The following is a 20,978-nucleotide window of genomic DNA, read 5'->3' as shown; positions in this document are numbered from 1 at the left end:
AGAGCGTAACGACGGCATGAGAACAATGGGATGACAGCGAGTGCATGATGACGATAGTGTTACGACGGCATAACGAGAACTGAGCAATGTGGCATCGCGTGCGATTCTCTCCCACCTGTCTTCCTCACCACTCTCACTGCGGACAGTGCCCATGGCGCCAAACTGAGCAAGGAGCTGAAAAAAAATCTAGCGCTTTGAAGCGCTTCAACGAGAATTTCATGGAGCTACAAGAGAAAATACTTGTTTATAAGCACAAAAATCAAAAATAGGCGTTAAATTGACGTTCTAAAGGAAGTGCTAAATTTCTTATCAACCCAAAATTTATGGTGAGACGCATGAGAAGCAATGAGGCCCATACAATCGGGACGAAATAGACAGTTGCCTATAATACGGTCTCTGGTGATGATACGATGACATGAATATTACACAGTTTTATTTGGCTGCCCTCAACCAAAAAGGTAAGCGAAGGTAGCGGAGCGCCCACGCACAATACGGCTATAGTTGACTCAACTCAAAGTCCAGAAGGGGACTGCCGGCTTGGACGCGCAAGAGCCGGTAGTGTGCTACTCAGCGCCGTCATGTGCCAGCTTGTAGAACTGTGTAGCCAATACAAGCCGGATTCATCTATTTGGCTGGAGACAAAACAAGCTCTCTTGCGGACACACGATAATACAAGAAAACGTCCCGCAAAGCCGGCAGAGCCCGGAGTGGATGCTACGCAGCTTCTGAATAGCAGCGGGCGCACGCAAGCTACTTTGCGAGCTCCTGCGTATTGCGCATGCGCACTGTCTCGTCCGTGGGTTCCCTGCGTACGCAGACCTGTTGCGCATGCCCAGCTATAGTGTACATTAACACGATAGTGCTAAAGTGACCGTGACGAGTGTTAAAAAATCATTTCAACAAAAGATGACACGAGCACTAAGTCACTATGACCGCACAACTCCAACAGGACGATAACATGTACAAAGTACGAAGTATATTATAGACAGCGCGTTTTGGAAGTGTGAGATTCCACATTCTCTACCATATAACCACGAAGACCCTAGGAAACCACAGCAACACATAAGTTAATTGACAGATTATATCAAATGATGTTGAATATAAACGGTGTACATAATGGTTATGTAAAATATTGATGTGACAGAGGGACTTTGCACAATTTCGTTGTGATGGTATGGGATGTTTATAGCCAAACATTATCATGCATATGAGAGCACGCACACAGAAATCATGGGTACATACGTACAATGTACAGTGCTCAGCGATTGCAAGTGAATACTCCAACAGCATGGCGGCCAGCACTTTTCTTCTGCCACCGTTGGACGCTGGGGACATTGAATTGACGAACTGATGCGTACATTAAAACGAGAGTCGTTTCGATACATCGTGATGCAATCGGACCCCCTAAACAACCACCCAGCACTCACCGGTTGCGCAGGAATCAACGGCCGCCATACTGTCCGAGTGTGGCATTTCAATCGCTAAGCACTGTGCATTCAATGAATACTACTGAAGGCCTTACTGCAAGGCCTTACTACCCAATGATAAATACTCTTTTGAGAACTGCAAATTTTTCTCACTAAGGGCAACAGATAACTTGGTTATGCATTTGTTTCGTTTGTGATCAATGAATATTGCTTCTGGAACTCCTCCGGTGTTGCGGTATAGAGCAGAAAGAACGATTCTTTCATCACAAAGACCAGAACACAAGAGGACTTTGGAAGCATTATTTATTAATCACGAAGAAAAATTCATAAGCAAGATTTCTGTGACTCTTAGTGGGAAAGCGTTGCTGCAGTACTTCTCGTTAATATCACTTACAGGACAAACCTTTCAGTTTTCATGTTTTTGTTAGCTTTTGACGCACATGTTTATTCTGCAGGACGTCTTTCGGTCCTTCTTTGTTGTGCCGGACTGTTTGTGCTGCGCATCCATGGCTTTTCTTTGTGAAGTTGGCCAGTGTGTCTAAAATCTTTGTCTTCACGAATAAACTTCTACTTGAGTCAGCGTTCATGTGTGCTCCTACCTTAATTCATCCTTCTCGTCTCTGTTTGAGTGATTGTCAAATATAAATGTACACTGAATTGGCGAAGTGTCCATAGAATTGATACATGAATTTATTTGCGCTGTTTATTTCAGGAAGAACGCTATAGGGTCTTATCTTCTCTTTGTTTTTAACACTGATGTACATTTTTATAGTTCAACTTCAAGGAGTCCTCTGAGGAAGCCAATAAGAGTGATGGTAACTTCCTTTGTGTCGAAGATTTATGCATTTCATCCATTCAAGACATGACATGTCACATGCCTGTTTGTAGGAGTGCAAGCATTCGTAGTTTTGAAAATACTAAGCTCTACTTTTTGGTTCTCATGACGCTGCTTTGTACTGTACTGCATTCTCCAGGCGCAGGAACCTTTCTTATGCGGTAAGTGCATGTGTTAGTTTTGTATATATTGGAGAAAAAATTGTTGTGAGCCTAAATATGCATGTATATCTCTTGTAATTTTTTTTCAACACGGGTGCTGTGTCTCCCTCCGTCTTTGCTAGTGGTTTGTCCCAATTTTTGTGCAACTTTTATATATATTATGCAATAAAATTTTGGTAGCATTTTAATAACATTTTACCTGCGCAATTGAGGTCATTGGTGTTTCGTATACGCATTTATTTGCGTTTTTCACTGTCTCACCAATCTGGCTGTCCAGTCATTGGAACCTTTTCTCATCCTTTATGATTATTTCTGGGGTACTTGATACTGCAAGTGCAGGTGACCATTTATTTGGCTGTTTGGAATTGTGTTGGCTGTGTGTTATTGCCAATTTTCTGTGCTAAATATTTTTTCTGTTATCGTTCAAGGTATTAGCCTTGCCTTATCTTTTTATTGACTGAGGTACCACTTAGTTGCTGGGTATAGCGAAAAAGGCCCCAAAAAGTGCTCTAATTATATTTGTGCAAGTCCAGAAAAATTACTTGAAAATGAGCTGAATTAAATTGATGAAATGCCACCAACAAACTCTTCTGTACCCCAAATTAACTTAATCAAATACTGTACTATTCGTTCTTGACTTGTGCCAGGGAGATAAGCTGCATTCATTACACAAAAGTTTTACAAGTTTATTTCTGACGAAAGCAAACCTGGCTCTTCAGAAACATGATTCTCGTGTTCACCATGCCCGACAACTTTCTAAATGATGTCTCGTCAATTATTAGCTAAGTTGAGTGATGTTATATTATGAAATAATTGAGCAACATGAAATTATATACATCTCGCAGACAAAAAGCTCGGGCAAGTCTACTTTGGTACTTCATTAAATTTTAATCGCGGTGAAAGACGTGTAATAAAGCTTGTATATACTTACGTGAAGTCATTTGTTTCAAGTCTCTTATTTTGCCTTCTCACAGTCAGCCGTAGCCCTTCCTGTAATGTGTTAGTGTGCGAAACATTTTAATGTAACATATTCACATGTCTTTTGTGTATTCACACGAAAGCAGCTTCAAGTGTTCATGTGTTCAAAGGTGGTTGTTACAAGGGTATGCTTAAGCCCTGCCTTTTGAGTCGCTTTGCCTTCTAGTCATAAACTTAAGTCGTAAGTGAAGACCACAATCATCGTTTTGATTGGATTCGTATGTGTAGGTTCTTTCAGATGTATTTGCGCTGCTAAGAGTGCTGTAGGTACCAGCCTATGTCTCCATGTTCGATGTAGTGGTGCCTTATGTACTGTAATAATGTTTCATGTACACGCATCTTTAGTGTGAATAAAGGTACTTCAAATTGATCAGTCTCTCCTTTGCTTTTGTTTGTGTTTGGGAAAGTTATGAGCAGGCACCGGGGCATGCAAGTGTGAACCGCAAAGCAATTTCAATACATGAATAAACGTCCACTAGCCCAACGAAACGTCAATTTTATTTATTTATTTAGTTATTTATTTATTTTCAAACACTGCAGCCCTATTCAGGGCTGTTGCAGGAGTGGAGTACAGTAAACATAAGAAACAGAAACAAAGGCAGCTGAACATAATAGATAATAGAAAAAAGAACAACAAGGAGAAGCAATCTTATCGCACTAGTGCTTCTATATAATCACGTAGTGTCAATTCACGAACAGAACCGGGTAATTCATTCCAGCACTTGACAACTCTCGGGAAATAACTGTGTTGGAACATATTAGTACGTGCAAAGAAAGGCTTTATGTTGAGGGTGTGGCAACGTCTGGTTGGAAGAGCACTGGCATATCTGATGTAATCATCACCAGATAGTTGACAGCATGAGTGAATAATTGAATGTAACAGCTTCATGGAATCTATATGTCGCCTTGTGCATGGAAGAGATATATTCAAGGAATTCATTGCAGATGAGGGCGAAAAATTACAATCATAGCGATGACAAATGAAGCGAACAGCCTTCCTTTGTACCGATTCGACTTTGTTGATGTCGCACACTTTATACGGGTTCCAGACGCATGAAGCGTACTCTAATACAGGACGAATGAGCCTTTTATACATTAGCAATTTGGTGTCTTTTGGCGATTTAGATAATGTTCGTCTCAAGTAGCCTAATTTTCTTAGTGCTGTAGATGTGATGTGATCAATATGCTGGGACCACTGCATGTTGTAAGAGAGCTGACATAAGAAAGTATAATATGGATAGAATTGAACAAGCTCTCAGGAACGGAGCAAGCCTAAAAGCAGTGAAAAGGAAACTAGGAATTGGCAAGAATCAGATGTATGCGTTAAGAGACAAAGCCGGCAATGTCATTACTAATATGGATGAGATAGTTCATGTGGCTGAGGAGTTCCATAGAGATTTATACAGCACGAGTGGCACCCACGATGATAATGGAAGAGAGAATAGTCTAGAGGAATTCGAAATCCCACAAGTAACGCCGGAAGAAGTAAGGAAAGCCTTGGGAGCTATGCAAAGGGGGAAGGCAGCTGGGGAGGATCAGGTAACAGCAGATTTGTTGAAGGATGGTGGGCAGATCGTTCCAGAAAAACTGGCCACCCTGTATACACAATGCCTCATGACCTCGAGCGAAGTGGAATCTTGGAAGAACGCTAACATAGTCCTAATCCATAAGAAAGGGGACGCCAATGACTTGAAAAATTATAGACCGATCAGCTTACTGTCCGTTGCCTACAAAGTATTTACTAAGGTAATTGCAAATAGAATCAGGAACACCTTAGACTTCCGTCAACCAAAGAACCAGGCAGGATTCCGTAAAGGCTACTCAACAATAGATCATATTCACACTATCAATCAGGTGATAAAGAAATGTGCGGAATATAACCAACCGTTATATATAGCTTTCATTGATTACGAGAAAGCGTTTGATTCAGTCGAAACCTCAGCAGTCATGGAGACATTGCGGAATCAGGGTGCAGACGAGCCGTATGTAAAAATACTGAAAGATATTTATAGCGGCTCCACAGCTACTGTAGTCCTCCATAAAGAAAGAAACAAAATCCCAATAAAGAAAGGCGTCAGGCAGAGAGATATGATCTCTCCAATGCTATTCACCGCGTGTTTACAGGAGGTATTCAGAGACCTGGATTGGGAAGTTTTGGGGATAAGAGTAAATGGAGAATACCTTAGAAACTTGCGCTTCGCTGATGAAATTGCCTTGCTTAGTAACTCAGGGGACCAACTGCAATGCATGCTCACTGACCTGGAGAGGCAGAGCAGAAGGGTGGGACTAAAAATTAATCTGCAGAAAACTAAACTAATGTTTAACAGTCTCGGAAGGGAACAGCAGCTTACGATAGGTAGCGAGGCACTGGAAGTGGTAAGGGAATACATCTACTTAGGACAGGTAGTGACTGCTGATCCTTATCATGAGAGTGAAATAATCAGAAGAATAAAAATGGGATGGGCTGCGTTTGGCCGGCATTCGCAGATCATGAACAGCAGGTTGCCATTATCCCTCAAGAGAAAATTGTATAACAGCTGTGTCTTACCAGTACTCACGTACGGGGCAGAAACCTGGAGGCTTACGAAAAGGGTTCTACTTAAATTGAGGACGACGCAACGAGTTATGGAAAGAAGAATGATAGGTGTAACGTTAAGGGATAAGAAAAGAGCAGATTGGGTGAGGGAACAAACGCGCGTTAATGACATCTTAGTTGAAATCAAGAAAAAGAAATGGGCATGGGCAGGACATGTAATGAGGAGGGAAAATAAACCGATGGTTATTAAGGGTTACGGAGTGGATTCCGAGGGAAGGGAAGCGTAGCAGGGGGCGACAGAAAGTTAGGTGGGCAGATGAGATTAGGAAGTTTGGAGGGTCAACATGGCCACAATTAGTACATGACTGGGGTAGTTGGAGAAGTATGGGCGAGGCCGTTGCCCTGCAGTGGGCGTAACCAGGCTGATGATGATGATGATGATGACTGCATGTTGTGCGTGAAAATAACCCCAAAGTATTTGTACACCCGAGCCCGTGGAACTATTTTGTTATTGAAAGCGTACACATGCTGTGATCGAAAATGGCTGTTTGTGAATGACACTACTACGGTTTTTTGAAAGTGATGCGCATCCGCCAGTCCGTACACCAGGTGCAAAATCTGTTGAAGGAATTTCGAAGTAAGGCGTGATCACTCGGAGAAGAAATTACCTAGTATAGGGCACAGTCGTCGGCATAAAGACGAATTTTTGACTTAATATTGTTCGGAAGGTCATCTATGAAGATTAAAAATAACAAAGGTCCCAGAACAGAGCCTTGTGGAACACCTGATGTTACATATACAGTGGAGGACGAAGTGGAATTAAATCAAACGAATTAAGAGCGAGAGTTAAGAAAGCTAGCTATCCAGTCGATCGATCGAGGATTACTTAAAATTCGGTTTAGTTTACTTAGTAGCTTGTTGTGTATTACCGGGTCAAAAGCTTTGGAAAAATCTACAAATAACGCATCAATTTGATTGCCAATATTAAGATTTCTAGTAATGTCATGTGAAAATTCCACCAGTTGTGTTGTGCTGAAACCACGACGAAATCCATGTTTTATGTTAGAGAGAATTTTATTCGATTCAAGGTGTTCTGTTATATGCTTGTGTATGATATGTTCTAGTAGCTTTCTGGAATTGGAGGTAAGCGATATTGGTCTATAGTTAAAAAATATTGCTTTTCACCAGATTTATGGAGAGGAAGGACTTTGGCTAGCTTTCAAGAATGGGGGACGATGCCTGAATTCAAGGATTTGTGAAAGATAACCGCCAAATAACGGGAACACCAGAGAGAGTATCTTGCTAAAAAGCTGTTTGGAATGTTATCAGGACCAGTGCACTTCTTTGTGTTTAAATTGAGAAATCAAGTTTAGGATGCCGTTCTCACTGATTACCACATCACCGATAGAAAGCTCAGGATTAGTATTTGTGAACGGTGGGAGAGAGTTGTTGTCATGCGTGAACACTGATTGGAAATAGACATTAAAAGCATTAGCTATATCGGAGGGGTCCGAAATAGCCGTGCCTTCTAATATAAAGGAAACTGCAGCAGTTTTAGTTGGTATGATGGAAGTCCAGAATTTGCGTGGTTTAGAGTGAAATAATCCTGGCAGTTCAACTTGAAAATAAAAGTTTTAGCTGTTTTCATTTTGATACGTAGCTCTTCCTTAGCGGTTTTAAAGCGAATTATACTGTCAAGATTACATGACTTTTTCAGTCTGCGCAGACGACGAACACGACGTGATATATGCAGTATGCTGCTATTCATCGATAGAATTTTAGGATTTCTCCTTGTAGTCTTGAGAGGAACAAAATTGTAAAGGCGTAGTTTTACGATGCACTCAAATGCATCAACTAATGTGAGGACGTAATCACGTAGACCAAGTGCTTGGAAGGAATCAAAGTTAGAAGCTAAAGTGTCTGTTATTCATGTATCATCAGCATGAGTGAAGTCGAAAAACTGTGTAATATTAGACTGAAGTCTAGGGTTTGACGAAAACTCGTCTGGCGAGAAAATAACATGGCTGAATAAACTTACACTCGCCAACTGAAAAAATTCAAAACACGGATTGACGTTTCGGCGCCCAATATGGCTGCCTTGTTCACAATGAGCGAATGCATGGTGGTCTTTATTTTCAAGTTTGTGCGTTTGGACGTTTTCAAGTTTGTGCCTCCCGAAAAGAAGCATCTGTATAACCAGCTGCTGTGCCACAACGGCCCAGCTCCTGCAATATACGGCCTGCCTAAGGTTCACAAACCTAATGTCCCGCTGCGGCCTATAGTAGACTACACTCGCTCTCCGTTGCACCGTCTCTTGTGCTCCGACCCCTCGTTGGACGAACGCCGACATACGTAAAGGACTCCGCTGATTTTGTCGACAAGGTCAGGAACGTGACTTTAGGGAGCGAAGAGGTCATGGTTTCCTTTGACGTCAAGTCTATGTTCACACGCATACCTGTGGATTATGCTGTTGACTGCTGCCGAACAGCATTACAAAACGACACACCTCTGCCTTTGCGCACCCCATTCGAAGTCGACGACGTGTGCCGCCTTTTGGATTTTTGCTTACGCAACACATATTTTTCATTTAATGGATCATTCTACAGGCAGTGTCATGTGCCAACATTGCTTTGGAAGCCGTCGAAGATAAAGCCCTCACGACGTTTCAGCCCACCCCAAAATTGTTCCTGCGGTATGTCGACAACTGTTTTTCTATTATCCGCCGCGAAGACGTCGTACCTTTCCTGCAGCACCTGAACTCTTTCCGAAGCACAATAGAATTCACCGTTGAAGAAGAAGTTAATGGTCGCTTGGCCTTCCTTGACGTTGAAGTTATGCGCACTGCATCCGGCCTTTCCACGAGTGTTTACCGAAAGCCTACACACACAGGGAAATATCTCCACTTTGATTCGGCCCACCCCCTTGGACAAAAACGATCTGTTGCCTCCACATTGTTCACCCGTGCATTCCGATTATGCTCGACTACTGACGCACGCCGAGCTGAGTTGAAGAGAGTGACGCAGGATTTGGTCAGCAATGGCTACCCCGGCCAGTTTATAAAGACTGAAGAAAAGCGTGCAGCTGAACCCCCTGTAAGGCCGATGAGAACAAGAAAACGGGCGTCTCTCCCTTATGCACGAGGCGTGAGCGAGTCATTATCAAGAATTTTCAAAGATTATGATGTACAAATCTGACACGTCCCTTCAAGCAAGCTAAAACAACAACTCGTCCGAGTGAAAGACCGCCTCGAAAAAGGAAAATTTCCGGGCGTCATCTACAAAATTCCTTGCCAGGACTGCTATGCGTGCTACGTAGGCGAGACGGGGAACTTTAAACGAAGGCTACAGCAGCATTGTAATGATGTAGCCAAAGGACACATGGTCTCCAGCGTCCTGGCAGAGCACCACGAAAAGACTGGTCACAGTTTTAACTGGAATTCAGCTTCTATCATCGAAAGAGAGAAAAAATTATCATCTCGATTGCTCCTTGAATCGTTCTGCATACAATCTACTACTAACACGATAAACCGGACACGGGGACCCCTCCCTGAGTTGTACGCAAGCGCATCACGTCTTCCGACGCATATATAATAAAGACCACCGTGCATTCGCTCATTGTGAACAAGGCACCCGTATTGGGCGCCGAAACGTCAATCCGTGTTTTGAATTTTTTCAGTTGGCGAGTGTACGTTTATTCAGCCCGTATTATTAGACTGAAGCTTAATAAGCTTCAGTCTAATATAAGACTAAGATAAGAAGCTCAGAAATGCCACTGATCACATCGCACTGAAAGCCAGTTTGAACGAGCTGAGAACTGAGAAAAAGTAAGTCCAAGAGAGAATTATGGCGGGTTGGAGCTTGTACGATTTGAGTAAGACCAAGGGATAATGAAAGAGAAAGAAGTTCCTTAGAAATCGAAAGGTCACGACCTGTGCAACTCAGGGTTTGCCTCAACAACAATTATATTTCAATGGTGACTTCTGAAATCTCAATGCCATCTCAACTGGGCCACAATGTACTTTTCAGTGCTGTGGCAATAATACCTCAACAACAGGTCAACAGAACTATCACGTCAGTTCAATGTAGAATCAATGGTAACCCAACAACCATTCAACAAAACGAACAGAACGGGCCGTCTAAGCACAATGAACTTTCAATGGTAACTTAACAATTGTTCAACATTGAGATACAAATTGGTGTTTCAATTAAATTTCAGTGGCCAGTGTTCGAGAGCTCTCAACACTCAACCCAACAATTCTCCAACAAAGTCTCAATAATTCCTCAATAAAAAACTCAACTTTGATCAATGATATTTCAATGCCTTCTCAATAATTTTTTGCAAGGGTGGGCCAATCAGGATTTGGGAATGATATTGGGGTGGGCCAACCTAAATTTGGGGGTGAAATGGGGACGGGCTAACCTAACCATGGGCGTGATGTGCGGCTGGGCCAAGCTGAACTGGGGGGGGGTGATATATCGGTGGACTAACCTTAATTCAGGGGTGATTTGCGGTAGGCCATCCTAAATTTGATGTGATCGAGGGGTGGGCCAGCATTAGTTTACGGCTGATATGGGGCTGGGCCAACCTAGATTTGCAGGTGGTATTAGGGTGCGCCAATCTAAATTTGGTGGTTTGTGGAGGCGGGAGAATCCGTATTTGGGGGTGATATGGAGTTGGTCCTGCCTAAATGTGGGGGCAATCTCGGGGTCGGCCAATCTGAATTTGGAGGTGATATGGGGGTGGGCCAACCTAAATTGTGGGGTGCGTCGACTCGAAATTTAGGGGCAATTTATCGAAATTCGTGGGTTGACCAACTTCAAAATTAGGGGTGACCCAATTGAAATTTGGGATTGTTCCAACTTGAAGTTTAGGGTTGGGTGAAATGAAAATCGGGCGTGGCTGACTTTAAATTTGGGGGTCGGCTAATTTAAATTTGAGGATGTGCCAACTTGAAATTTGGGGATGGGCCTAATTAATGTTTCGGGTTGGGCTAATTGAAATTTGGGGGCCTGTTTACGAATAGTTAGACAATACCAGTGGTGTTTCTGCATCCTTTTCATAATCGCAAAGTACATATATTATTAATTGTTAGCCAATACCCCTCAAGGTGAGCTACCACTCGAGCCTTCCCAGCCCACTGGGCTAATAATGTCGCAGGAGTGCTCTCATCTTGACGACTGCGACGTTCAATGTGGAGATCCACAAGAACTTTCGCAGACCGAGCTAACCATTTTCACACCAATGTCATCGCTAACACTACTCGCTCGTGCTAGACGCAACACAAGCTTACAACAATCATAATTCAACTTTCAATCGCACGCTAGTCGACATGCTCTCAGTGCACAATTTCGCCAATCATCTGCATAGGAACCTTGCTGGATGTTTTACTGTTATGTTGCGTCGTTTTTTCACAAAGGCTTCTTGCGCAAAGAGAAAACATCTTTGAGATTGACTAGGCAAGCTAGTATATAAATCATACGAAGCAAATGTATAAACGGTTATAGTGATTTTTCAAAGAGATATATATAAGTACAATCAAGTACCATGTGTCTTGACCCTTTCCTGGAGGACGTACCACGACACAATTCAGCATACCCGGGCCTGCACTTCGGCCAAGTCATCTTACCTGGCCCACCGGAGATACTGCTGCGCCTGCGCCTAGCATACACCAGGAGTACACAAGGAACCACGACGACAGCGGGTGCTCATTCTGGCAGCGGTTGCGACAGCAAGCACGCGCAATAACCAAGCTACTTTGCATCTGCAGGATAGCAGCATCGGCCACCCCTCTGGTTTCCTGCACTCCCGGTTTCGTGCAATCAAGTACCACGTGTCTTGACCCTTTCCTGGAGGACGTACCAAGACAGAAGTCAGCATACCCGGGCCTGCACTTCGGCCAAGTCATCTTACCTGGCCCACCGGAGATACTGCTGCGCCTGCGCCTAGCATACACCAGGAGTACATAAGGAACCACGACGATAGCGGGTGCTCATTCTGGCAGCGGTTGCGACAGCAAGCACGCGCTATAACCAAGCTACTTTGCATCTGCAGGTTTGTCATAAGCTCATTATCTCTTAGTACTATTGCCTGTATCACCGCAGCTGCTGCCAGAATTCTGCGGATCGTATTTATCTGCGCAAGAACCCATTCAGTTTAGTTGTATTATTTACTCCAACTTTTTTCTTGTGGCGCCTAAACCTTGGTCTGTTGTCCCGAACGCAATATCCTCAAACGCAGAACTCGCAAAACGAGTGGAGCAACTTGAATCCAAGCTTGAAAATTTGAGTTTCAAGTTTCTTCATGACGTGTATGGTAAATTATTACTAAAAATGAGCACTTCGGGATTGGACGTTGTTGAAATGAAAAAACAAATGGATAATTTGGTGGGCAGTGTGGAATTCCTCAACAATCTGGTAGAGGAAATGAAGGATGAAAAGGCTACTTTGGTAGCTGAAAATAACACTCTAAAAGCTAGCAACAGTATGCTCACAAAAAAAGTAAGCCATCTAGAACAGCACTCGAGGGTAAACAACGTCGAGGTAAAAGGTGTTCCTTGTACACAAGAAGAAGACTGCCTGGCGGTAATGCAAAGCATTGGCGACAAAATTGGTTGCCCAGTATCGCCAGATGATCTCGACGTGGTTCACCGTGTGCCTACCAAATCTAACAACAACAAAAGCATCATTGCCCGTTTTATCTCGCGAACGAAAAAGTTCGACTTCGTGACAAAAGCAAAGAAAGCGCGGCTAACTCTAGGTGACACTGGCTTATCGGCAAGCAAGGAAACGCCGCTGTATGTAAATGACCACCTAACACCTGAAAATAAGGCCCTCTTTTCTAAGGCCTTAACCCTAAAGAGATCTAAGAAATGGCAATTCCTATGGACTGACAACTGCCAAATAAAGGCTCGCAAAACAACTGGCAGCCGCGTTTTTCGGATCGTCACGGAGGCAGACCTTCGTGTGATCACTTAGCTACCTTCGCCTTTGACAAATCGCATCACCACACAAATTCACAATGTCATCATATTTTACAACTAACGAGCTAACTAATTATATGTCCAATAATCAAAAATCCATCATTCATTTTAACGCACGAAGCATACGCAGACACTATAATGACTTTTCAAATCTGATTGCAACACTTCAATTCTCATGCTCAATAATTGGAATCTCGGAAACTTGGCTAAGTGACCACGACAAGAACCTGTTTTGCTTTCCTAACTATGAAGCAGAATACTGAAATCGTCCGTATAGCTGTCATGGCGGTGCCGCTCTCTATATTTTAAGTACTGTTACGTACAAAAGAAGGCACGACCTTCTTCTCGGCTTACGTGACTGTGAATCAGTGTGGGTCGAACTTAAAAGTGACTTTATTAATGCGGACAACAAAAATCTAATAATAGCTTGTGTATATCGCTCGCCTTCATCGTCTATGAATGATTTCTGCGCCGCGCTTCATGACGTGCTAAATATCCTTGCAGACGAGAATAAAAACGTTATAATTATAGGCGATATTAACATTAACCTCGCAGACAGCTCGTCTGCATACGCCTTACAATATTCAAATTGTTTCAATAGCTTCGGTTACGAATGCTTAATAAAAGTAGCTACGCGGTGCACTTACTATACAGATGGTACAATAATCGATCATGCGCTTTCCAATTTGCTGTCTCCACCAGACGCAGGCGTTCTATCACAATATCTAACTGATCACTACCCGATATTTTACGCTTTCAGAATAATGAAGACTCTGTCAAAGTCACTTGCACAAAGATGATACTTAACAAAGAAGATTTCATTGATTCACTAAGCCAAGCTGATTGGTCTTCTATAACAGATATGAAAGATCCACAAACGGCCTTCTCGTTCTTTATATCGGTACTAAAATCCTATTTTGACTGCCACACCCACAAAGTGAAATACAAAAAGAAGTTTGCGTCACCACAGAATCCTTGGCTGTCAGATAAGCTTCTAGCCTTGATGCGGAAAAAAGACAAACTGTACAAGAAAGCAACATTACGGCCATTTAACAGCAATTTGACCAAGATGTACAAAAAATTTTCCAACTTTCTTGCTATCGAACTAAAAAAAAGCTAAAAGCTTTATTACCAGAAAAGATTATTAGGATGCGGAAGCGACAGTAGTAAGAAATGGAAGATAGTAAATGATTTTTTAAATAGGCGAAACAATCGCGACGATTTCAAGGAAATTATTCATAACGACACAGCTTACACCTCCTCACAAGATATTGCTGATGCTTTTGCAGAATTTTTCTTTAGCAGCGATTCGCATACACCAACGCAATATAACAATTTATTGCGACGCCTAGCAAACACTATAAGAAATGTAAAAATGTAATGTATAGCAAACACTATAAGAAATGTAAAAACAAGTGCAGGTCTTGATAATATGCATTCAAATCACATCAAGCTAATTGCCCACCTAATCTCAGATGTTCTCGCAAGTATTATTAACCTATTATTTAAGACTGGAACCTTCCCACAAGAACTAAAACAAGGTAGAATTACTCCTGTATTCCAAAAGGGTGACCGTGCCTTGATTACTAATTATAGGCCCATTTGCATTCTACCATTGTTTAGCAAAGTTATTGAACGGCTGGTAGAAAAGCGCCTAACTAATTACATATCTAAATTTAGTATTCTTTCACCACTCCAATTCGGCTTCCGCAAGGGCTATTCAACCGAACTTGCCCTTATCGCCCTAACTGAACAATTAAAGATGGCAATCGACAAGGGCATGTATGCTGGATCAGTGTTCGTGGATCTAACTAAAGCATTTGATAAAAATTCACCACCACATTTTATCCTTTAAACTTGAATCTAGCGGAATAACAGGTCCTGCATTAACTTTGATACAAGATTACTTAAAAGATAGAACACAGAAGGTTAGAGTTAATGGTGTTCTTTCTAAATCAATGACAACAAACATGGGTGTACCTCAGGGATCCATACTTGGCCCACTTTTGTTTTAATATATGTTAACGACCTGCCTAATTGCCTGCTTTCTTCTAACTGCATTCTTTATACAGACGACACAAATATCATTAACTCTGACATTTGTGTACGGAACCTAGTTTCTAAACTTAATACCGACTTAAACAACGTGTTAAATTGGTGCAATATTAACCAGCTCAATATGAACTCGTCTAAAACTAAATTTGTTTTATTCACGTCCCACCAACGCTCATCCGCATTCATTCCTTCGCTCTACCTTGGTAATAATCTTATCCCACGTAGTACTTCCTGTAACTACTTGGGTGTAGAACTTGATTCTAACCTTAAATTTCATCAACACATAGCCAACGTTAGGCGGAGGGCAACATATGAAATAAGGACACTTTTAAAAGCTCGGTATGTGTTTAACCAGGAAACACTACTCTCTTTATACTACTTATTTATCCATTCACATATAAAATATTGCATTGCATGCTGGGGCAATACGTATCGTACCCACTTACAATCATTACAAGTACTACAAAACCAGGCTGTTAGAATAATTACATTTAGTCCTAACCATTTCAATTCCAAATACTTATTACACAACTATAATATTCTTACTGTGGACCAGCTTATTAACTTTAGTCTTGGTACGTTTTTATATCGACAACTAAATAACGCTTACCGCAACAGTCTGATACCTCAGTCTTGTCTAATGAATACTAATCTCACGCGATTTGCACTAAACAATAACTTTATTCTTCCCATAGTTCGCACAAATTATCGTAGGCAGAGTGTCCATTTTTTGTCCGTTTCCTTCTGGAACACACTACCTCCTACTATCAAGTCATGCAAATCATATCAATTTAAACAACTAAAAGACCACATTTTATCATCTGCAACCACTTAGATAAGTATATTTTCCGCTCCAAATGTCCAATTGGCTACGCAACACAAATTAAAGTTCATTTGGTTAGGTCTTATTATCCATTTGCTTTCAAAATGATGTTATAGTTCTGTAATTAGTCTAATGTAACAATTATTATACTTTTTTGCTAGCATGTCTGCTGCTGATTTGTTTAGTACTGCCAAACCTAAAGCAATATTAAGTTTGTTATCTTTTGAATATTTTACGCTATTTGTTGCAACTGTTGTTGTTTACATTCCTACTTATACGCTGTACAGGAGGTCCCATTACAGTCTTTGACCTCGGGACCTCCTCCTGTATAAGACTGCCTTGTACTATATCTTGTCTATTAATAATAAAACCTCATTCAAAAAAACCTCATTCATTCAAATAAGACTTCAGATGGTATTGTTTCGACTGGGCATAACAACGATTTCTTCCCGCCTGTCACAGTGCTTTGACCGAAAACCTAATCATTTTGCTCAAATGTGTTGCCCCAATACTACATGGGCTAAATGTACAAAGGTGCGGTGCGTGGTCACAGCTTCAAAGCCAGTCTATTTTGTGTACTGTTGTAGATATTTTAGTAATGTGGAGTTTTCCTCTTCATAAGAGCACGCAAAGAAAAATATTACAGTTGGTAGCTAAGCGCGAAGTACATTGGAAGATCTGAAACCAGCGATTTTTTTTAATTAGTGGGTTGGTCTTCTCGGCTGGTCGATTGCTGTCCGATCACTTCAACGAATTTTGTTTGTGTGCAATTGCAGCAAAAACGTCGATACTACCGTTTCATTACCAGGACCTTTATGCCCTCCACACACACAAAAAGTACGCCAGGTAATTGGCACACAAACTTTTATAAACTGATATTGTTTTGCTAATTTCAGTGTAGCGAGGTGTCTGCGAACGGAGCATTTTCTTAGTATCAGTCCAGTGTTAGCATTGAGAAGCAGTTCGGTTGACCATACCAATGAGGGCATACTAGCCATTGTAGCACTTTACTGTACGACAAGTGAAGTGCTAAAAACTTGGTGTGCCTTGCCCTTTCCGCAGGTCGTCCATCCATTCTGTTATGGTGACGATAAACGTTGTGTCCATCAGGCCTCCTCCTCATCTTTAGCTTCACCATCGCGAGAGCGGACAGAGAAAGGAAGCTTTCTTCACAATCAGCCCCAGAGGGATTCCACCACTCGTAACTGCTGCAATTTGCATTCAGTGGCTGGGCATGCTAATCACATCCTTAGTTTTACAATCGCTAGAGCGCGCAGAAAAAGGAGAGCTTTGGTCGCTCTCACTACCACGAACCCACGTCAATGCAGATATAAGTACGTGCAGGGGCCGAGCATGCTAACTTCTGCGCTCCCACCTGCCGCCGCCACCTTAGATATTCCATGCCTACCTGCTTCTTGTTTTCATCGCAGACGCATGCAGGACAAACGCGGATAAGAAAAAAATGAGCAGCAAAGCTGTGTATGTGGGCCCCGTAATGGCGAACTGCACCTCTGCCGCGGGTCGGCCCACCATTGCACTATCTTCGGGATCGGCCAACGTATGGGGAGTGCTTAACGCCTACTTTGCCGCCGCGGCTTAGTCCGGCATTGTACTATCTTCGGGATGTTGTTCTACACGCGGACACGATAGTGGAGAAAGTAGCCCTTAAGTGGAAGCTTTAAAAAATTAAATTATGGGGTTTTACGTGCCAAAACCACTTTCTGATTATGAGGCACGCCGTAGTGGAGGACTCCGGAAATTTCGACCACCTGGGGTTCTTTAACGTGCACCTAAATCTAAGTACACGGGTGTTTTCGCATTTCGCCTCCATCGAAATGCGGCCGCCGTGGCTGGGATTCGTTCCCGCGACCTCGTGCAAGTGGAAGCTTTAGCTCGGGTGATTTTATCTAAACATATGTAAAAGGAGAATTTGTTTTTCTCGGCAACCACTGCACCAAATTCGACAAGGTTTGTTGCACTTGAAAGAAAAACGTAAAATCTAGTGACCGTTGGTTTCGTATTTTTGATTTAGGTCATAATTTGTTTATTGAAAATTGACAAAAGTCGCAAATTTTCGCAAAACGAAATCATTAAGTTTACAACTATTTCTTTCGGCACTGAAAAATAAAAATGTGGGGTTTTACGTGCCAAAACCACTTTCTGATTATGAGGCACGCCGTAGTGGAGGACTCCGGAAATTTCGACCACCTGGGTTTCTTTAACGTGCACCTAAATCTAAGCACACGGGTGTTTTCGCATTTCGCCCCCATCGAAATGCGGCCGCCGTGGCCGGGATTCGATCCCGCGACCTCGTGCTCAGCAGCCCAACACCATAGCCACTGAGCAACCACGGCGGGTGGCACTGAAAAATGATATCACAATTCTGTGCATTGCATCTTACAGCACATCTAAAGCGGACAAAATTAATATATTACACATGAATCTCAAAAGAAAATTTGATATATGGAAATACAGCTTTTACAGAACCCTTGTACACAACGTAACGAATTCAAGTAAGATATAAAGCGACATATCGAATTTGTCCGCTTTGAAGGATCTAATGGATGCCATTTACAGAAGAGTGATATCTATTCCTGATACGGAGCTATTAACTTGTAAACTTCGCGCTTCTATCTTTTTCGCACTTTCGTATCTCTAAAATTCTTCTAGCACCATTCTGGCTCTACATGGAAAGTCCGCTTCCAAAAGTCACTAGAATTTACCTTTCTGTTTAGTATCCAGCAAATTTCAGTACAAGCGTTCCAGGGGTTATCTGAGAAAAGCGTTTCGGCGTTTTACATCTACTTGAATAGGCCGCGCCGGAGTTGGGCCCGAGTTAGAACTTCCTCTTAACGGCTTCGCTATATATATAAAAAAATAATTAAAGAAAATAAATGCCTCAGCCGTCAATACCGCCGTCCCAGATTTCGTCACGATGGCACCGTCACTATCGGCACGGCTCTGTGAGCACCTACCAAGCTGTTCACTTTTGTTATCTTCCTTTCTTCAGCGACAGCGCAGTGTCTTGACGCCAGCGGCGCGCTATATCTGCACCATCATTGCGTCATGCATTGCATCTGCGACCAAGCAAGCTTTCGGCGGCACACATTCGCTGCTATATTGACAGTAAGAATTTAAGCTGCTTGCCTTCGAAACAACAGCGTGAATCAAAATCGAAAGCGGACTGCCCAGCCACAAAGAACATGCTCACGGGGCCGTACTATTGATGACAGCATCACAAAAGGCTAGGTGCGGTCAGGTTCACTTTACTGGTGTACAAGTAATGACTGACGGGCTAGTTGCTTCATTATCACAGAAAGAAAAGCGCTTCAAGTTGTTAGTGCAGTATGTGTGTGGTTCCTCCTCTGTATCCCGTCTTGAAGTGCTGTTCTGTGACTTTACAAATGTTCTTTTTCTGCGTCAGTTAGGCCTTCCAAGGGCGTTTACTTAGACAATTTTTGTTCGCATGCCCCGTACGGAGGCATGTTTAAGGCAAATTTTTTCGCTTGGCTGCATAATCTCGAGGACGAGCTCCAAGCTGCTCAAGCCATGAAAGATCAATAACTGAAAAGGTAATTAACGTAGCTTTGTTAATTATGCACACAATTTCTCAACTTACTCCGCATCCAAAGGTTACAAATCTGAACACTCGCATGATAAAAGGATGTCACCATTGCTTGTATTGGTTTAATAGTTTTGTTTGGTGCAGTTAGAAGCAGCCGGCATATTGGTGGTGTGGTAGGCTTCTTATAAAGTAATTATGAAAGTATGGGCAGGTCATCTTGGTGCAAATCAACTTCATGAGCTTAAGAGGAAGCTTTAGCTCGGGCCCAACTTCGACGCGGCCTATACATATACATGTAAAACGCAAATAACTTTTTCTGAGATTACCCCTGGACCAATTATAATGAAATGTGTTGCATTTGAGAGAGTAAGTTAAATTCTAGCAACGGTTCAAAGCGGAATTTTGATTTAGGGTCTGAATGTCCTGAAAAGAATTTTTTTAATTCGAAATTTCGGAAATGATAGACGCGCGAAGTTTATAAATTAATAGCGCTGCATCAAGAACAGATATCGCGGTTCTGTAAACAGCATCCATTAGATCATTCAAAGCGGACAAGTTCTCGATGTCAACTTACGCGAATTTGTTACGTTGTGTATGAGGGTTCTGCAAGATCTGTATTTCCGTATTACTGAATTTGTTTTAGATTCATGTGTAACATATCAATTTTGTCCACATTAGTTCTACTATTAGATGGAGTTCACAGAATTGTGATATCGCGTTTCATTGCTGAGTTATGAAGTTGTAAATTGAAGCCTCGTTTTATGAAAATTCTCAATTTTCGCCAATTTTTAATAAAAATTGGCGTCTTCAACCAAACATTTGAAACGACCAGTCTTTAGATATGATGTTTTTTTTTTAGATGCAACAGACCTCGTCAAATTTGGCGCCGTGCTTACCGAGAAAAACGAATTCTGCTTTTACATGTATTTAGATGGGAGCATCCCAGCTAAAGCTTCCTCTTAAGCACCCTGCACTTCTGCCTTTACAATGGACTATTTTCAGCGCTACGGTACATCACACAGTGTGTGCGAGAACATTGTCCACGCTCCCGTTTAGATTTCTGAGCGCTGGTGGCATCAGGCTCGGTTTCGTGCCATCATCAGGAATAAAAACAGCTGCCAGGTGGAAAGCATTGGAAACACTTTCAGCACTTTGCAGCATATGGATCAGTGTTAGAACAAAAAGTACGGAAGTATTAGGATGACGGTTTCGCTGCGTGTATTTTGGCTGTCTAATGTTAAGATCTAAAGAAAACATTCTGTGATTTTTTGACAATTAATGCTGACATGAGATATGAGCTCCGACACAGTACCGTGGTGGAACTGGCCCCTGCACTACATGGCTATATTGAACCACGATATGCTGGTTTGATAAATACCAGTAATTGGAAAGTGTTTAGCTCTTGCATTTTCTGCATGTCGGCGCCGCTGTGCAGTCCTTGGGGGCCCTTTTTACCACGAGCACTATGTTTAAGCTAATATTAAAAGCAACTGTATTTTCTTCTGTTTTGTTTGGGGGGAGCTATTTTTAGCGTCCTATCACTGTTCCAAACTTATAGGTTAGCTCAAGACGCACCTGCATGTGTTTCTAATATCCAGTATGTTGTCGCGGATTCAATA

The sequence above is a fragment of the Dermacentor andersoni genome, chromosome 7, assembly GCF_023375885.2.
Source record: "Dermacentor andersoni chromosome 7, qqDerAnde1_hic_scaffold, whole genome shotgun sequence".
Taxonomy (NCBI): Eukaryota; Metazoa; Arthropoda; class Arachnida; order Ixodida; family Ixodidae; genus Dermacentor; species Dermacentor andersoni.
Note: the sequence above shows the minus strand (reverse complement) of the source record.